Source organism: Marmota monax, unplaced genomic scaffold (genome assembly GCF_021218885.2).
Source record: "Marmota monax isolate L192 unplaced genomic scaffold, Marmota_monax_Labrador192_F-V1.1 WCK01_AAM20220418_F8-fsc00054, whole genome shotgun sequence".
NCBI classification, from domain to species: Eukaryota; Metazoa; Chordata; class Mammalia; order Rodentia; family Sciuridae; genus Marmota; species Marmota monax.
Genome location: NW_026692145.1, coordinates 7749205 through 7756169, shown reverse-complemented (window position 1 = coordinate 7756169; position 6965 = coordinate 7749205). Strand labels below are relative to the sequence as shown.

Below are 6965 nucleotides of genomic sequence, written 5' to 3'. Positions count from 1 at the left end.
CAAAAAGTGAGAATTAGAGTGAATGCTTTTTTAGACATGAAAAGATATAAGTAAACTCAAGCATGTATGATCTCTCAACAAGCAATGAAATATGTATTTCATGGAATCTAAAGAGAAAATAACTGGCTGTAGTTCCTGTGGAGGGGCGGGGGGCATCCTGGGTTGCTCTGCCAGCCAGTAGTCTGCTCACACCTTGTGGAACGTTCTGGAAGTTTGAGAGCAGCTGGCTGAGAGGGGCTCTGAAGGACCCAGTGCTCAGATTGTGGTACCATTGGAAGCTGTACTGGTCTAAAAACATATAGATGGCTGAAAGTGGTGGGAAAGAAGAAATAAAATGGATAACCACAGTTTTTATTAGCTCATCTCTTAAGGAGTTGAATTTTTATTAATGGATGCTAAAGAATGCATTGTGTCAGCTGAATAAACATTTCTAAACAAAATTGATAAGTTTATTAACATTCACCCAAATAGTTTTTTGGTTTTGTTTGCTGTCCTCCATGGGCCTGAAGAAAGGAAACTGATGTTCAGGATTCAGCAGAGATTCCTGGGAAGTAAAATAAAGGATACTTCCAGTATACAACACCCAGTAAAAGCTATTAATCTTATGTACACTATTGCTAAGACTACCTCCAAACCATACAAACATATCATCTGCTATAGAATGATAACAACTGAAGCTTACATCTTAGAGCAAAGTCCTGTTTGGAAAACATTTCAAAAGATAAAACTGGGTAGAGATGCAATTAACCCAAATTAAAGTACCAATTGTCCTTTTGAAAGACTATCAAAAAATTTGATCTGTTAAAGTATAATGTTGAAATATATTCTTTAAATATATTTATATTGATTTAAAATAATAACATGTACACAATTAAAAGTAATTTTATTTAAAAAAAGAGAGAAAAATAAGAATGGAGATCAGGAAATAAAGGATTGAGGCAAATACAACCCTTAATATGATGATTGAGAGAATGCCTCAACTAAGAAGTTGAGAGAGAATATCTACTACTAAAATTAATAAATGCAGTTATACTACTTAGAAAAACAAGGCAATTATGAAAAGGAACAGCTAGGAGTTGAAAGTTATTACTCTCAGAAATGGTACTTGAGGGTGAAGATGGGTTGGAGAAGTAGACTGCTGTTTTTCTTTCTTTGACTTTTTAAGCAGTGGTTATGTATTATTTATAAGAATAAAAACTGCATAAAAAGAAATCTGAAGGGGCTGGAGTTGTGGCTCAGAGGTGGAGCACTCACCTACCATGCGTGAGGCACCAGGTTCGATCCTCAGCACCACATAAAAATAAAATAAAGATATTGTGTCCACCTATAACTAAAAAATAAATATTTTTAAAAAATCTTTAAAAAAAAGTAATCTGAAAACTTCAAAGAGGATCTATTTTTGAACTTCAACTCCATTCCCCAGGGGCTTCAGGTGAGTTTGAACATCACGGAGGAAGAGTGTGGCCAAGGAAAGCAGCTCACATGATGATCAGAGAGCAGAGAGATCTCCACTTGCCAGATACAAATTATATCCCAAAGACACGCCCCCAATTCCCACCTCCTCCAGCCACACCCCACCTGCCTCCAGTTACCACTCAATCCCATCAGGGACTCTTATAACCCAATCATTTATTCTCTGAACCTTCTTGCATTATCTCACTGTGAGCTTTTGGTGGACACCTCACATCCAAATCATAACAATATCTAAAATATTTAATACATTATATATTTTGTATATGTCACATATATATTTATGTATCTAGATCAGCATATACTGCATGGCACATTATGGCCTCTGAACAACATTTCTTAATTCTTTCTTAAAATTACTCCAATCTGATATTTGTTCTTAGGAGTAATTTATTTACTGTGTTGATTTGGCCTCTAGTCACTTCACAGGTCATATCTCCTAAATGATATTTCCCTCCTTTAAAAGTTTGAAGAAATGTTGCTAGTACTCACTTTATTGTATTTAAATATCCCTTTTCCTAGTCATTGAAATCTCCAAGTTTCTAATATTACCAAAGATTGTATCAGAGAATATCTTAAACATAGAGCAATGGAAGAGCAGCACATCTTGAGATATATCTGTTATTGATAGAAGCCTGCCATATGACTTTAGAATCTGCTTTTCTGGCTTCAGCTTTTTTCTTAGTTTGGTCTTTCAAAGTGAATCTTCGTATCTGGAATCCTCCAGGTAAGAACCCTTCATCAAGTGCCTCCAGTATTACTGTGTAACTGGGAGATATTTTTAATCATTGTGTCTGGAGTTTGTGCTTTTTGACATTTCTGCAAAAAAAAAATATATATATATATATATATTTGGAGAAAATATAAAAGCCATGCCATGCATTTGTACAACCTCATTTCCTTCAATGTAGAATATTAAATTCTTTCCATATGTAGAAGGGAAATCTGGTATGCTTTTTTGCTTCTACCTATGACCTCTTTCTGATGATTTTAATCTGTCTTCTCTCCTATTGTATATAAAATTTGTATTTGCTAAGTTCCATTCTACATTTATTTATTAGTCATAAAGAACCTATTTTAAAAAGTGTTACACTGATATTGGTTAAATCTGAAAAAAAAGTTTTGCCTATGTGGAAGACTAGTGAGATAATATATAGCTTAGTGCCTAACATAACATATGTTAAATTGATTTGAGCTAGTGCTCCTTCCCATTATAATTAATTCCTGATTCTTTATTCTACTTACTATTATCTATTATTTATATTTAATTTAGTTTTATTGTTTGGATTGCTGCTTTTATCACCCTTTTATTTTGTTGGGATATTTTTTTCTTTTCTTTTTTTTTTTTTTTGTTTTTCTGGAGTATTGTGCTTTGAATTGAAGAAATTGGGATTCAATTGGGATTGAACCAAGGGGTGCTTAACCACTGATCCACATCCCCAGCCTTATTTATTTATTTATTTATTTATTCATTTTCATTTTGTGACAGAGTTTTGCTAATTTGCTTAGGACCTTTCTAAATTGCTGAGGTTAGTTTTGAACTTGTGATCCTCCTGTCTCAGCTTCCCAAGCCACTGGGATTATAGGTGTGTGCCACTGTGCCCAGCCAGGCATTTTAGAAAGACTAGATAAACTGGTCTTCCCACAGGAAGTATTTAATGTTGCATTGGGCAATTGTGAAGAAATTATTAACTAGCTCACTAATCATGATATAATTATATCTGTCCCTATTATATACTTCTTATATCCCTGAATATTTTAGTTCACATAGCAGCATCACACCATTGCCTCAACCAATTCCTGCAAAGTAGATTTCCCTTTTGCAAATAAATAACCAAGGTTTAGAAACTCAAATGACTTGTGTAAGTCCATTCACTTAGTAAGTACTGAATACGAGATTAAACCTTCCAACTGCAAGCAGAATTCTTACCTTAGCATTGTGTACTTTTACAGAAAAATGTATTTTACAAAAAGGGTAGTTTGCTTTCCAAATTTTCATCAAAGATGAAAAATGATAGAGACAATAGTGGCATAAGAGGTCTGTATTACCAATCTTTAATACAAACTACTTTAGTCACTGCTTCTCAGTAAAAATTCAAGCTACCTCAAGAATACTATATCCGTAGCTCATGTTAAGAATGTTAAATATGAATTTGGACTTTAAACTTATATGAAAAGGCAAAACAACCCTGTCCTATTACACACTCCCTTGTGTTAAAGGAATAAAACTAGGACATCTAGATTGCTATACTGAACCCTCCTCCTTAGTTGACAGAGAACTTTTCCTTTTGTAATCTATCCTTTATTTTCTAACAAAAATGTCATATTCTACTGAGTCCCTTCCAATTCAATTTCTTCTTTCATTTCTCAGCCAACCTCATTTATTCAAGAGGGGCAAAATGACTAAATCGCCAGGATTGAAATTTTTATACTCTATTTCTCATTTCAAACCCAGAAAGGGTGATAGAAAATACTTAGCTTGATTTCCTCTAAAGAATGGGGCACAGCAGAAAGAAAACTCCAAGAAATACCTAATTTAGTTAAGGCTCACACCAGGACAATTAGAGTCATAGGATGGTCAGACTTCTTTTCCTTAGCTTGCCTCTGGTTTTCTCTGGAACACTTTTTTAGTTGACAGTAATATTGAGGGTACCACCCTTTTTATTTCTGCAGAACATATTGAACTATTATCCAGCTACATTTTCTATGAAGATGTGCAAAAATTGGCCAGTGATTTCCTTGGTCAGCTTTGTACATGCCACTGAGACATTTGTACTTTTTCTAAGGCTTAAAAGCAAGTACAACTTATAAAATTACCAAAAAAAAGACATTATAAAGAAGATTTTCTTTGGATACTCAGTAAAGAAAGAAAGGTAGTAGCCTCTTGGATAGTGCATAGCCGAAAGCCATCTAAAAAAGACTTTCTTGGTGGAATGAGGCTCTTTTAGCAGGTGGGATGCAATGTGAAAATGCAAGTTATGGGAAAGGGAAAAGTGAAATGGGTGATAATTGGAGAAAAGCTTTTGTACTGTTCTTATGGTTAAGTGGTAGATTTTATTTTAGTACAGCATATCTAAGAAAACCTTCTTCATGATCATAATGGGACCTTAAAATACTTCACATAAAAACTGTCTTTGCCTTAAAGCACTTATTTTAATTTAAGTGGTTCAAAGATTAGCTGCGGCTTATTAGAAATGCTGTTGGTAGGGGAAGCTGCTCTCTGGACTTGCATTTGAAAATAGTTCATTGAGCAGATTCCCAAGGATCCGGCTATACCACTAGAGCTATATAACATCAGTAATAGTCTATGTACAGATAGAATGGGCCCATGTAAGACTAGAATTTGTAGCTTTCAGGAAAGCAATAAACAGGAGAGATTAAACAGGTATTTGCATTCTAAAAATACAGAAATAATCACACCTTACTTTCTATGACATATAAATAAAAGCAAAAATTTTAAAAATCTACCTTTAAGTTACATTCTGTTCAAGGTCTCAGTTTCTTTTTCAGACTTTCTGAAATTCCCTCCAACCCATTCTCCCACTATTTTGTCTATGCAAAAAAGTAAGTGAAACTCATAATTTTGTGATTATATTAATTCCACGGCAAAGTGGAAGCCAAGCATGCACTGAGCTGGAGAAAATTCAATGGACTATAAATCAGGACCTTGCTCTACCATTAACTAGATATGTGACCTTGAGTCACTTTCTTAATCTTTCTTTCTCAGTGTGCCTCAATTTTACCTGTTTTCAAAACAAAGGCAATAAACTAAATTATCTCTATTTTCTCTTCCATGATCCTTTCCTTATTAGCAAAGGAAAGCGTCAAGATGACTGAGTAGAGAAGGTTACTTTCCAAATTTCTCCATGGCTCAGGGCCAGGAAAGAGGACAAACAGCTTCACTTTTTCTCTTTGAGGTCAGTGAAGAAAGAAAGAGAGAAAGAAAGAAAGAAAGAAAGAAAGAAAGAAAGAAAGAAAGAAAGAAAGAAAGAAATCCTCCTGATATTTAATACTGGACTCTCAGAATGGCCTAAGAACTCAGACGTTTGGATAGAATCAAATGTTGTTTAAAAAATGAAAGAAAGAAAAAACCCACCACCAGCACCGAAAGCTGCTGATGCAAAGCCACCACGGACAAGTCAGAGACAGAGAGAGAGAGAGAGAGAGAGAGAGAGAGAGAGAGAGAGAGAGAGAGAGACTAAGAGAGTCCCACATTTTGAGTGCCACCAAGGTATGTCTTGAAGTGGAAAGGACTTTGATCTGGGACACCATCAAACTGATCCAGTGGGAGAACTGCACTTTATTTTTGTGTGAGAGGGATGCTACATGTCCCAGACCTTTGGAATTTAAGCTGGGTCTGAAAACTTGACCTGTCAGAGCCCCACCATGCAATACAGGGTATGACTAGAAAACCAAGGGAATTTGAGCTGTAAAGTGTTGTACCCAGGGGAATTTGATACACTCAGATCCAAGAGATCCTGGGTGCCTCTCACTCTGAGTCTCAGTTCATTGAACCAGCTGAGGATGACTGAGGAATCGATCATGCAGGAAGGGAGTGAATGTGTGCTTTGGGACTGAATGCATATGGCTGAGACACAGGAGTAGTGAGAGGCAGAGATGGGAAAAGGACTGACTTCTTCATTGCTCAAGTAGAACCCAGAAGAGATTCAAGCCACATAGAAGCCTGGTGCCCACCAGAAGCAGCTGGGCTCTGGAGGTATGCTGATTTAAAAGCTTCACCAATATCATTTCACAAAGCATCAGGAGTCTAGCTAGACCTAAACCCTGCCTCTAGGAGCTTAGCCCCTAAGAACCCATTTCACAGAATTCTAGATGACCCCTCACTCTGAGTGGAGTAGACAACACATATCCTTCCACCTGCCACAACTCATACTGCTGAGAAGGGAAGCTAAGAATGGGTAACATGACAGTAACATTACTAGCTCCATAAAAGAAGGAATTGGTGGTCCCCAACTACTACACTTTTGTGCAATACATACCTCAAGAAAAAAAAAAAGGGAAAGAAAGACAACTGGGAAATGACAACCAACATGTAATATTATGGACAATTTTAACATAAACGATTCCTTCATATTCCATCAAGAAACTTAAAAAAATCTATTGTGTGCTGAATGGTTAGTGGATATTTGTACATATGTATTTCTCTCATTCTTATTATCTCTAATATTTCTTGAAGGTAGTTTCTTCACTGTCTTTTAAGGAATAGGGTTTTGGATTAGTATACCTTGATATATATATATATATATATATATATATATATATATATATATATATATATATATATTTTAACCTATGTCTTATGTTGCTTTTGTCCTATTTCCCATGATTATCTTCTTATCTTTTCTTTCATGAACAATCAAATTACATTGGTCTCTTTTTCATTCTTCCTTTAACGCTTTACTACTACTTTCTCACATTATCCCTCTCAATTAATTCATTCTACATCTCCTCTGCATTCTCCGTCTTCACCTTTT

General features: G+C 35.4%; 1 pseudogene; it reads left to right on the top strand.

The window, feature by feature from the left end:
* The first annotated feature begins 302 nt into the window (after positions 1-302).
* On the top strand, positions 303-757 carry LOC124109052 (protein SPO16 homolog; annotated as a pseudogene).
* Positions 758-6965: the final 6208 nt, after the last annotated feature.